At 45.0% G+C, this 13,790-nt stretch overlaps 1 protein-coding gene across 1 annotated transcript in view; it reads right to left on the minus strand.

Moving 5' to 3' along the window:
- Positions 1-8,227: 8,227 nt before the first annotated feature.
- The window catches only part of LOC144798962 (cold-inducible RNA-binding protein B-like), an 88,281-nt gene continuing 82,718 nt past the window's right edge, over positions 8,228-13,790 (minus strand). Inside the window, exons 7-8 of the transcript XR_013603714.1 lie at positions 10,086-10,158; positions 8,228-9,987 (exon numbers count right to left, since the gene is read on the minus strand). The gene's annotated coding sequence lies outside the window, so the exon portion shown is untranslated. The remainder of the gene's footprint in view (positions 9,988-10,085; positions 10,159-13,790) is intronic.

Here is a 13,790-nt window from a genome sequence, read left to right on the forward strand (position 1 = left end):
GGCTCACCGAAAACAAAGACCCCGGCTCACCGAAAACAAAGACCCCGGCTCACCGAAAACAAAGACCCCGGCTCACCGAAAACAAAGGCCCCGAGCCCTGATCACCGGCCAAACCAAGGCCCCGAGCCCTGATCACCGGCCAAACCAAGGCCCCGAGCCCGGATCACCGGCCAAACCAAGGCCCCGAGCCCGGATCACCGGCCAAACAAAGGCCCCGAGCCCTGATCACCGGCCAAACAAAGGCCCCGAGCCCTGATCACCGGCCAAACCAAGGCCCCGAGCACGGATCACCGGCCAAACCAAGGCCCCGAGCACGGATCACCGGCCAAACCAAGGCCCCGAGCACGGATCACCGGGCTCCGGCCGTACAGAGGCCTGCTTCCGCTCCCTGAGCACCGTCCACCGGCCCTCGAGGGCCCCGGCCACACACAGGCCCTGAGCACAGTACACAGGCCCTGAAAGAGGTGCTCTTCCAGGCGGCCTCCCCCACAGTGCACCCCCGACACACAGCCCGAGAGAGAAGATAGGGATGGAGGAGAGGAGAGAGGGGTGGATGAGAGAGAAGAGGGGTGGTTGAGACAGGAGAGGGGTGGATGAGACAGGAGAGGGGTGGTGGAGAGAGGGGAGAATGGACGAGTGAGGGGTGGAGGAGAGGAGAATGGATGAGTGAGAGGGGTGGATGAGAGAGGGGAGAATGGACGAGTGAGGGGTGGATGGGAGAGGGGAGAATGGATGAGTGAGAGGGGTGGATGAGAGGGGAGAATGGATGAGTGAGAGGGGTGGATGAGAGGGGAGAATGGATGAGTGAGAGGGGTGGATGAGAGAGGGGAGAATGGACGAGTGAGGGGTGGATGGGAGAGGGGAGAATGGATGAGTGAGAGGGGTGGATGAGAGGGGAGAATGGATGAGTGAGAGGGGTGGATGAGAGAGGGGAGAATGGATGAGTGAGAGGGGTGGATGAGAGAGGGGAGAATGGATGAGTGAGAGGGGTGGATGAGAGAGGGGAGAATGGATGAGTGAGAGGGGAGAATGGATGAGTGAGAGGGGTGGATGGATGAGACGGGTGGAGGAGAGAGAGGGGTGGATGGATGAGAGAGGGGAGAGTGGATGAGTGAGAGGGGTGGGTGGAGGAGAGATAGGGGAGAAAGGATGAGTGAGAGTCTGAATGAGTTACCTGTAGACCTCAGACACACTATAAACTACCTTCAATTCCGCCAAAAATTAAAAACTCACCTTTTCCCTAAAAACTAACTCCCCAACACGGTCCTCAGTAGTTTTCTTTTTTGATTTACAGCGCCGTGATATCCCATGCGATGAGTGTTGCGCTTTACAAAAACCAGAAATAAATAAATAAGAGGTGGATGGATGAGACAGAAGGCTGGATGAGAGAGGGGTGGGTGGAGGAGAGAGGGTAGAATGGATGAGTCAGGGGTGGAGGGGAGAGAGAGGGGAGAATGGACGAGTGAGAGGGGTGGATGGATGAGACAGAGGGGTGGAGGAGGGGAAAATGGATGAGAGGGGTGGGTGGAGGAGAGGGGAAAATGGATGAGAGGGGTGGGTGGAGGAGAGGGGAGAATGGATGAGAGCGGTGGGTGGAGGAGAAAGGGGAGAATGAGAATGGATGAGAGGGGATGGATGAGACAGAGGGGTGGGTGGAGGAGAGAGAGGGGTGGATGGATGAGACAGGGGTGGATGAGAGGGGTGGGTGGAGGAGAGGGGAAAATGGATGAGAGGGGTGGGTGGAGGAGAGGGGAGAACGGATGAGAGCGGTGGGTGGAGGAGAAAGGGGAGAATGGATGAGTGAGAGGGGTGGATGGATGAGACAGGGGTGGAGGAGAGGGAGGGGAGAATGGATGAGAGAGGGGTGGATGGATGAGACAGGGGGTGGAGATGAGAGAGGGGTGGATGAGAGAGGGGTGGAGGATGGATGAGAGGGGCGGAGGATGGATGAGAGAGGGGTGGAGGATGGAGAGGGGTGAATGGATGAGAGGCGAGGGGTGGATTGAGGAGAGGGGTGGACGGATGAGAGGGACGATGGGTTGATGGATGAGAGGCGAGGGGTCAATGGATGAGGCAAGGGGTTAAAAAAAATTGAGTGGAAAGGGGTGGATGGATGAAAGATAGGGGTTGGATGGATAAACAACAGGCGGTTGTGCATGTGGCAGATGGAGCGAGGGAATCTCCCAGGGAGCTAGCCTGGGCCCGCCCCTCCTCGCACACTCTGGGAACAATGGTCGGGGGTTAAGGTTGGCGGAGCGCGTCTGGCCGTACGAAGGAAGAACGCCCCTGGGAGTGAAGGCTCCTTGAGCAGTACAAAGAGTCTTAAAATAAACGCGCCTGTCCGCAGGGAGCCAGTGCAACTCACAAGCAGACGAGGCAGAAGTGAACTTGGGGAGGGGAAAGAGCGGCCTGGCTGCCGCAGCCTGTGCCTGCTGCACTTTTCTTGGCTCCTAGGCACAAGGTGTTACAATAGTCCAGCCAGGACCAAATTACTACAGATTGAAAACTTGACGTGTGTAGATCAAAAACGCCAATTACCGGTTTAACGCTTCTCAAGAGCCAGAAGCAGGAGCCAAAAAACGGAAGACCAAGTTATTAGCCACCCAGACTCCTATATTTTTGATGTAAAACCAAAGGGAGGAAGTGTAAGTTGTAAAGGGGTTACCCTAAAAACTCCTGGACCTTGGGCCTTGTGTAAAGTACAAAAAGAAGTGGTCCGAGTTATCAAACAATTGTGCACAGAAGTATTACTTCATACCAATGGACACCACATATAATTTGAGTACAGTAAATTTTAGTTTTAGATGCAGTATTTTTAATCAAAATGCATTTATTCACAGCTAAAGTTCACTCTTAGTAGCCTGCGAACAAGGAATTCATCATATTATGATCGGTGTTCATTCAATGTAATTGCAAATTCATTACATTAAAAAGTGCTCTCGAAGTGAAAGAGGGAGGGGAAGTGTAGAGGTATGTGAGGGACTGGGTAAAGGTGGTGTGACATTGTTGATAAACAAAAAGAGAGAGGCCAAATCAGTCTCAAACATGCCACTAGATTGGAGCAAGATAACTTAAGGATCACACACTCACTTAGGGTGAAAAGGAAAGCCCTCACACACCGACCTAGTCAGTGTCATGCTTCATCATCGGGCCCCACCAAAGAGGCAGAGTGCCTCTTTGGTGTGCTACAACGCCAGAAAGACTGCGGAGCTGGTTGTGTGAAGGAGGACGTGTTGTGAGGGTGAGTTAAATTAAAAGTGTCTAAACGAGTATCAAAAAAAAAAAAAAAATTTTATTAAATGATCCCTAAGACACGATTTAACAGGTATTATGTGTCTGAATTTGGTTGCCAAGGATTAGGAATGGTAAAATTCAGATAAATACAGTAGATAGATTAGTCAGTCAACATGTTTCTGCCATTTGGAGGCTTAAATTTACCAAGGCATTCATCAGGACTATACCCCGGCGGTATGGACTCTCTAATCGTCCACCCTAACCAAGGGACGTGAAAGTGAAAAGAGGTAGGTGAAAAAGTGCATAAAAAAGGGAGAGCAAATGCTCAATCCCAAAAAAACTCCAAATTCGGGAGTGTTTCTGCACCTGTAAAGTGAAAGTACACATACAAACACAAACACACAATAATTAATAAATGCCCTTGCGTTTGGTTGTCGTGCTCCTTATGGTGTGGCAAAATTCGTGTGCCCAAAGTAACATGTAGGTTTAACACCATCCACATAACCCTGAAGGGATGATATCGGTAACTCTGGGACGTGGGGTGATAAGGGTGTTTTAAAATACACTTAATTAGGAAGAAAATGGGTTAAAAACACACTCTATGTACTCCTTCTGAAGGGATCAATGGACCAAAAGGTCGGTGACCCCCTAGTTTGGTAATAACATACATAAATCTCACTTTAAAATTTGGCGCTACTTGCACCATGGGTCTCGGGAGGGGGGTTGGAGCGAAATTGGCACATCCTATAAATGAAAAAGAGGTATTAGCCATTCGGTCCCGATATACGGGCAGTACTTAGCTCTGTTTCCAAACCGATCAGCGTTGTGGTTCAGGAACACTCACGCCCTTGATGCTCACAGCCCGCTTAGACACCTAGGATCTCCCTCGTAACCGGACCCCGTCGATGGAGAGCGGGGCCGGTGAGTGAGTATAAGAGCAAGGGAGCAGGGCGTTGCGTTCTTCCTGGTGGGCGTGTCCGGCCAGGAAGAGGCTAGGAGCGCGCCCGCCCCCCGCCGCAAGGAAGCCTGACAGGGCGTCGCGTCCTTCCTGGTGGGCGTGTCAGGCCAAAGAGAGGCCAGGAACGCGCCCGCCCCCCGCCTGCAGAGGAGGCTTGACACGCACCGGCCCGGGTCGGTGGGGCGATTGATTACACCGTGTAGTTATGGGGCAGTACTCTTTGGAATATAGGCGCTAGATGTTCAATATCGCTAAATAATGAGCAGTACAGTATTTAGCCAGTATTAAGAAATTGGGAAAGAGGGCGACTAATGAGGTCAGTAGATAGCGCCCTAGTTGTGCACTACAATAACAGTAATACTGTGCTGTAGAATTAGTGTGATAGGATTCTATGCACATCAAAGGCACATGGCAAAAACAATAACTCCCAGGATGGGGGGAGGAGGAGAGAGAGACACACAGCAAAAAGACAAATAGCACAGAACAGGCAATTGGCTTAGAGTTGTCCTTGTCAAGAAAAATGCAAAAAATGCAGAGTGATGGAACAGATTATCATATTGACACTCAGGATAATACAGTGTTCCATGGGATATCATCGTTAAGGCCGGTGGTATTAGTCCCCAGGCGATACACCCAGCGTTGTTCTTTTTCAAAGAGTCTGCTTGTGATATTGGTGGTCCCTTGGAGTGCTTCAATTACAGTCCACCTCATATCATTGGGTGTGTGATTGCTGTCTAGGAAATGGCGGCTCAGCTTGGTGGTTAGTTTCTTACACCTTATATTGCTTCGGTGTTCGCATATACGCTGTTTCACCCTGCGAGTAGTCATGCCAATGTAACGAAGCTGGCAAGTGCAGGTGATCATATACACGACATTCGTTGTGTTACAGTTAGTGTGTTCTCTCTGTACCCAGACCTTCCCTGGTTCCAATGCTAAGGTTTTAGTTGCTTCTGTCAAGTGGCAGACCGCGCAGTCCGAACAAGGGTAGTGCCCAATAATTTTTGGTAGGCCCCACGCTGCTGTTATCGATGGCGCATTGATGGTAAGTTTCTCTTTTGGCCTGGTGTGGACTAGAGCATCTTTTAAGCTTCGACCTTTTTTGAAAGAAAAAAGTGGTTTCTCCCAGTTTTCTTTACAGGATGTGATGATATTCCAATGTTTGTTAATTGTCTTTTTCATCACATTGGACAGACTATTGTATGTTGTTACACACGTCAGTGGGATTGAATCCGGGTTCTTTTCTTTTTCAGCCAAGAGTGCCTCTCTAGGTTGGTTTCTCGCTCTTTTTAGACCCTTATTCAGAATTGGAGCTGGGTAACCCCTGTTTTTTAATTTCTCTGTAAGAATGGTTGACTGTTCCTTGAAATCAGAAAGGGCACTACAGTTTCTTCTAAGTCTCAGATATTGCCCATAAGGGAGATTCTCTTTGAGAGGGCGAGGATGAAAACTTCTAAAATCAAGAAGATTGTTTTTGGCTGTAGGCTTATGGTGGGTCTTAGTCGTGAGCCCAGTACCAACAGCAGAGATGACCACATCAAGGAAGACAATGTCTGTTTTGCTAGTGTTGTTTGTGAATCTCAGGTTATGATCTAGCGTGTTGATCCAGATCAGGAATGTGTCCAGTTCGCCATCACTCCCTGTCCAGAGAAGCAGAATGTCATCAATATAACGCTTCCAAAGAAGCATGTGAGTGGAAAACGCTGCAGTGGGGGGTAATATGAATTTGGCCTCAAAATCCGCAACGTATAATCCTGCCACGCTGGGAGCAAAGACACTACCCATCGAGGTCCCTGAGCATTGAAGGTACAGCCTGTCTTTGAAAGAGAAAAAATTCTCTTTGAGGGCTATGGTGGCACATTCAATGATGAAGGTTTTTGGTGTCTGATAGTTCCATTCGATGGAATCTAGAGATTTCCTCAGGACATTGATGGTATCGTCCTGTGGAATACTTGTGTAAAGGCTTTCTACATCGAGGGTCACTAGGGTAACTGAATTCTCAGTGAACGTGATTTCTGATAAAAGTTTTAAGAGGCTCTTGGTGTCTTTGAGGTACGTGGGAGTGGATTGTACTAGAGGTTTCAAAAAGTAGTCACAGAATTGTGACAAGGGCTCCAGAAGCGAACCGATCCCTGACACGATGGGGCGTCCTGGTGGCGGCAATCGATTCTTGTGCATCTTGGGCAAGGTGTAAAAGTATGGAATCACCTTGCTTGGATTGTTTAGGAAGTCTGCTTCGTTTTTAGACAGATGTTCGCATTCCTCAGCATGGCGGACCAGGTTTGTAATCCTTTTGGTGAGATCTGATGTAGGATCAATAGTAAGTAGGGTGTAGTTTCTGGTGTCCCCCAGCAGGTCATTACAGGTTTTTTCGTAGTCACTGGTGTTCTGGATAACTATCCCTCCGCCCTTGTCTGCCGGTTTTATGGTTATAGAGGTATCATTCTGTAACGTCCGTAACGCTTGATGTTCGGCTGTGCTAAAGTTACCAAAGGTCTTAGGAGTTTGATGTGTCTCCAGATCCTTAGATACGGCCTGCTCAAAGGCGGCGATAGCCGCCGGGACAGTGTGGTTAGGAGGGGTGAAAGTGGAACTTAGTCTGAGTCCCGTGTCTCCTTTCCTGACAGCCTCATTAGGGTCTGTCTTACCTTCAAAGAATGCCTTGAGTTTTAATTTTCGAAAAAAGCTTGCAAGTTCACAATGTAATTTGAATTTGTCCGGCCTAGCCAACGGGACAAAACCTAAGCCTTTCTCCAGTACTTGGATTTCAGTGGTTGTTAGGGACCTATCCGATAAGTTCGTCACCAAACTCAAATCCCGCTCGTTCCTGGCTGTTGGTTGCTGCGGGTGTGATTCGCTACTGGATCCTCCTCTTCCCAGGTCACTCTGTTGTGGCCTCTTCTTTTGCCTCTGCCCCTCCGGCCGTTCTCTAAAAAAGGCTGTCGGTATTGGTTCTGGAATTGTGCTGGGGGCATAAAGCCAGGGTTCCATCCCATGAATGGAAATTGTGGCTGTTGGAACCCTTGTTCCAGTATGCACGAATTTACCACTTCACCAGCTCATTTGCATGATTCAGATACACACCGCAGATGCGGCAGGCACAATAAGAGGGTAGATTTTTTTGCATGCACTATTGTTGCAATAAGAAGTACTATGTACCGCCCCCCTTTGTGTCAGCCTCTCATGGTGCCCTTCAATTATGTTTAGAACAGTGCCAGTAAAGCATGGCGTCCACATTGAAATTCCACTGCTACCAACCGCTCCATGCTGCCACATGAGGACTCATGCCCAAGTAAGTGTCCCTCCCCTATATACCATAGGTTGATGGCCCACCAGCCAGAACTGCCCTTTGAGGATTTTGTCCAATTTTGTCTATTTCAGAATCAATAAGAGCGCCCTCGAGCCCACACTTAGACGGGACATCGATTGACCGTTGGTTTCATGTAGGTAACTCCTACATTTTCAGATACAATTATAGCCACCCCACCACGTAGACTAATATTAGTTTCCACATTGATTCATAGGCTCTCTACCATTGTCCTGATGAAGACCCCAACATGAGGCTGTACTAACCCTTCGGCACACAAGGGGTCGAAACGTAGACTACGCCAACCTGACACACCATAGGATCCAATGCAAAGAATGTACCTTACCTATGTGTGATGTGTTTGGGGGAACATTAATACTACCTTGATTGTAAAGGCGTATCTGATTTTACTGTGATGTTAACAATGTCACACCACCTTTACCCAGTCCCTCACATACCTCTACACTCCCCCTCCCTCTTTCACTTTGAGAGCACTTTTTAATGTTTGCAATTACATTGAATGAACACCGATCATAATATGATGAATTCCTTGTTCGCAGGCTACTAAGAGTGAACTTTAGCTGTGAATAAATGCATTTTGATTAAAAATACTGCATCTAAAACTAAAATTTACTGTACTCAAATTATATGTGGTGTCCATTGGTATGAAGTAATACTTCTGTGCACAATTGTTTGATAACTCGGACCACTTCTTTTTGTACTTTACCAAAGGGAGGAAGGCCGCCAGTGGAAGCATTTCAGGTTTTTTCGCATTGAGACACAGACAGTTGTTGCTCATCCACTCTACAACAGTAATCATTTCGTCATTAAACTTGGCCATGTCTTCTAATGCATTTTCCAAGAGTCACAGCACACTGAGTATCATCAGTGTACAATAAAATCACAAGTCCCAGGAATTTAACGATCTTCGCTAAAGGCTAGATGTAAATGTTGAACAAGGTAGGGTTCAATGAAGATCCCGAAGGGACAATATGGGGTAACACGTGAAATTGTCAGCTATGTGGGGGAGAAAGGACAGCTAACCAGAATTGAGCTGAGGGTTTGACAAACTAAACCCAAGCACCCTGAAGGAGTTGATAAGTGTATTGTGCGGTCAGCTTGCATCCCATTTCCTCTTATTAGCTCATTTGATTAATTGTACACCTCTATAAATTGCCAAGAAAATCTTTGTCAAAACAAAAAGGCAAAATCAATATCTTTACATGCTCATCAACAGGAGGGTGTATCAGACTTGTTTGGAGAGAAAAAGAGGAGGAAACATGAGAAACAATGACTAGCATTAGGTGGAAAGCATCATAGTCCCAATTTTTTAAAAAGGTGACGGAACGCAAAATGCTACCACCCTATATCCCTACTTGACTAAACATCGAAATTGATGGGCAGAATCCTTTTAGGAAAGCTGGGTAACCAAGATTAATATCATAACTGACTCCCAGTATGGATTCAGAAGGGGTATAGGGACAGTAGAGCAGTGCGTTAACCTTGAATTATTTATAGGGACATGTACCCTTGCCAAAGAAGGTCAACTACACCTTTGTTTTGTAGATTTCACTAGCACATTTGATCTAGTTAACTACGTAAAAATATGCAAACGTTGCAAAGGATGGGCGCCCCACATGACATTATAACTTACCTATCACAAATGTATGCTCTACTAACTTCCAAGAGTCCGAAAGGTGAATGCACATATCATTTTAAAATTACACGTGGCATTAGACAAAGCTGTGTCCTTACACCTCTTTTATTTTCTCTTTATATTAATAAAGTTGACCTATCCTTTGCAGAGCCTAAACGCTGATGCCCCAATAATCTGGATGTGTGTGACACCGGTACTTATATATGAAGACAATGCAGTCCTGTTATCAAGTACTGCAAAAGGGCTCCAATGTTTAATTGAAAATTTCACACAATTTATAACTGGAAAAGACTTAATATTAAATCTTAGTAAAACCTTCGTCATGACTTGTGGAAAACGTAAAATGAAGAGCAGAGATCATGTGGAAGGTGTACATATTGAAATAATTTTTTTTCATATTTCGGACTCCTTTTTAGCTGGAATGGAACCTAGGGTGCTGTCAGAACCTACGGAGCTCAAGTGGCAGCAATTAAACATAAAGGGTCAAGTTGTGGAAGAATTAACCCAGTAAAGAGTTCATGGTCCGAGCTAACGCGAATTCGGCATTCTAAGATGTCCGCCGTCTAGTCTTTGTATTAGGTCATCGCCAGAGTTCAGGTGACGCGCACGCTAGATTGAAGCTGCGCACTTCACCAAGGATTCAACCCAGAGAGGAAGCGTCACAGAAGACCGGAGAATATTATTAAAGTGTAAATCTTAATGAGCGTTTAAGTACGAATTTCCAGTGCCGCTAACGCTAGTTAGAGAAAACAGTTACCGTAGTCAGCGCAGTTAATCCAACGGAGGTTGGATTCTTCAGTTGACTTCGTGCTGAGTAGTCGCTTGTTCGAGTTCCTGAAGAGAGAACAACATTCAATGAGAGCGAAGTCAAATAAGAAATAACTGATATTAACAGCAAATATTACAGAGGAAAAGTGTAAAAGAATACTTACCATATATTAAAAAACAAATTATTGTTCTGAAGCAGCATCATAGTAGAAGGTGTACCTGGTTCTTGTGAATACCCTAGAGAATTGGAAAGAAGTAAAATGTACTAGCAAGTCAAAGTCAACAAACGAATAGCAATACTAAAATAACTTATTACTAAGGAAGAAAGAAAGACAAAATTCCATCTGATAACTAATAAAGTTACAGACTAGAAGAGAGAGAGCCATTAGGAAGAAGACTACAAGTGAAGAAAAGACAGAACCTAATGCAAGCAATAGGAGAGAGACTAGTTCTTGGAAGTTATAGGTACAATAGAACAGACTGCAGGACGGACTAGACGTATTGGACCATCCAAGACAGTCTCTTCTCTTTTCTGTTTATTATTTTATCCAATATCCCCCTTCCCCCAAGATAATAATTTAGAGACTCGTAATCAATCGAGCTCTGGGTTGTTGTTAGGGTGGATTTGGGACAAGGCATCTCTGTTCCTGTGCGGCCAAGTAAATCGAGTTTTCTCAGATCGGACAGGTGCACACATTGACTTATGCAAGTTGAAATTTATATGATCAAGTTAGGGTATTTTTAGATTTTAAAAAGTAAATTAGAAACAAGCCAGTACAGCAAATCCTTACACTATATAAGAGTAAGTGCATCACAGGTATACGTTACGGAGCAGCACTATGGGGAGGGCAAATACCACTTTGCTGCAAAATCATGAAAACAAATTACTAAGGAGGATCTTAGCAGTCCCTAACTCGACCGCCTCATATATAGTTCACAAAGAGCTGTATGAACCTTATATTAGTGACTATATGAGTACGGCAGCCCTTATGCTCTGGTATGGGATTTGGACTAAGGAGGAGACCAAATTTACTAGGGAAATAGTGATGGATTATCTTGCCCTTGATTACTGCAAAAAAAAAAACTTTGGCTACAGTATACTTATAAACTTTTAACAGAGAGTAAGGTAGATGTTGCTTTTTATGATCCAAAGCTCATTCAGGATTATAGTAAAGGGGATCTAAAAACGAAGTTAGCAAATTCAAGGTGATCTGCAAGAGATGTAGGGATAAGCTCAAAATCGACTTAAAATATTTTGTGACGGTCCGCTTTTTCCAGGCACCCAACCATACCTTATTTTGATGAGAAATTTGCAACATATAGTTTACATAGAGTGCATTCCCCACAATGGGCAAGTGGAATCATCATTTTCCAAATTGCCCTTGAAATGGAAAGTCATTACAGACAACATTGCACTTTATACTCGTCTGTAACTTTTATCAACACATTGGGAAGCAAGTTTTACGACATTTATAGTAAACAAATTGCATTTTTATAAATCTGCTTTTAATTATATCTAGCCTGGAAGAACAAACAAGTTTGAAATGCTGTTATTGTTTTTATACAAATGGCAATTAGGAAAAGAAAGGATAATTTTCTTTTGGACGCCTTAACATATGGAGAAAAAAAAGTCTTTCTAATACTTGTTAAGGCTCAAAATATTTATGCTGGAGTATAGTCATTGCTCTGTACTTTTGAGTCCTGTATCCCTGAGTTTTGTTTACATAACCATTGCAATTAATAACCTACAAACTTTTTAGAATGACGTATTACTATGCAGTGTACATTGTATTGTGTTTTCGAGTTGTTTACATAATTATTGCAATTATAAGCTGATAAATATTTTTAAATGAGTATTACCATGCACTGTTTTAAAATGTGCTTAAAGGAAATAATCAATATCTATCAATGAACCAAGAAGCCTTGGGAAAGCCCTGGTCCGACACACCACTCAGGGTGAAACACAAGTCGGCTGGTGCAGTTATAAGGATGTAAATCTAAAAGAAAATTCTGAAAGGCAAGGATGTAACCTATTGTGTTGGATCATGAAAAAAACACAAAAATAGTTTTTCTTATAAAGGAATTGGGGTTTCTTCTTGTTTACTAAAATACAGAAAGGAGTATATGCTCAAAAACACTTTGAGTATTACCATGTGGTGTATTATTTTTAATCTGCCTACAAAATTATCGTGCTTAATAATGGAGACATTTTTAGAATGCTTTTATGGTTGTATATTATATACTGAATAAAGCTTAATTGAATTGACTAGCGTTGGCAAAAAATCACTTATTCTGTTGGACTTTCCAGTTAAAAAACAATCAAATCTTAGTCGCCGACCCAAAGGACACAAAAGAAAGTTTGCAGCAGTGTAACTATGGTTCTCCAGAATTGGCATCTTTCATAGATTCACATGCTTGAATCCTAACCCTTCTTGAGCAGAGTATCCCACTGGAACATACAATATGAACCCCATCTAGAAAACATACCCCAAAGACTTTAAGTATCCTATTCACATCATCAACTTTAAAATCACCCAGTACCATGTCAATATGCTCTTTATTTTCAATAAAAAATTACTGAAATCAAAAAATCAGACAGAGGCAATCAGTCCAGACCACACCCGTGGGGCTCCCATTGTTCAGAGTTCAATATAGTGCTCATGTGAAGGAATAATTGTAACAGGTGAGCCTCTAACGGGGAAGAGGGTGGTTTGCATGGGAATCTACGAAAGATATTGTGAGGAAATGGGGTGTATTATACGGTGAGGTTGTGCAACCTCGCTGTGTAATGTATGTACCAACCCCTTTAGGACCATGGGTTTCGTTTGTCAAACCTTCAGCTCAACCCTGAGGAGCTGTGGCTCTGAGCAGCAAGGCTTTCACACAGGAACAAGTGTAAAGCATTTAAACAGCACCAAAGCAACTGAACAAATCGACAACACACGAAAACCCCAATTTATAAAAGTAGACTGTATTTTAATTTTATTTTTAGACTTCATAACTGAAAAGGTCCACTGGAGAGTTCTAGAGATATATAATTTATAAGGTAAATCAGGTTATTTCACTCAACCACCAAACAAACTTTGGCACATTCAACAAATTTAACACATGGAAACCTTTTCAATAAAAAGTTTGGGCTAGCTGGAATGCAGTCACTTGGGAGTCACTGTAGGCGACCAACTCTAGTAAGGAGGGAGCCAGTCGGGGGACCTGCAAGGTCCTCAGAAACAGCTGCCTCAGCAGGGAATGCAGTCTTCAGTCAGCTCCAAGCACTTTTATCCTTTGCGGGGCTTTCCTATGGAAGTGGTCCTGATACAACAGATAAAGAATGCTGAAGATGCTCAGAGAATGCTTTGGATGTGACGCGGTACACGGGGGACTTGTTGAGACTACTCCTTCGCCCACAAAGTGGGTTCTGGTCACAGGGGCGACATTTCTTGAAGCCCCCAAAGTACTGGCAGACGTCCAGTCGCCTCTGGACTACAAGTTGGCCAGTATCATGGTCACAGGTCAATCTTTTCTGGATCGATAACTCTTATTCTGTCTGGGGGTCCTAGCTGCAGTCTGACAACACTTCTGGGCTCAGCGAATTCAGGTGCAATCTGTGTGTGTGGGGTCATGACCCATGGTGCTGCACGGCAGCGGGTTGAAAATACTGGACTGCCAACTTGCCCGGCCGGCTTCTCAGCTATTGTGTCCCTGTGCAGTAAACTAGAGGTCAGCTCACTGACTCTTGGAGTCACTGGGCTTAGCTTCTCCTCAAGCAAGACACAGCAAGCACAGTCCCTCTTCTTTGCCAGCCGGCAGGTGCAGTCCATGCCAGTGCAGCCTCTCATTGCCAGTTCCACGAGCAGCAGGACAGTCCTTCC

Source organism: Lissotriton helveticus, chromosome 12, assembly GCF_964261635.1.
Source record: "Lissotriton helveticus chromosome 12, aLisHel1.1, whole genome shotgun sequence".
Lineage (NCBI taxonomy): Eukaryota > Metazoa > Chordata > Amphibia > Caudata > Salamandridae > Lissotriton > Lissotriton helveticus.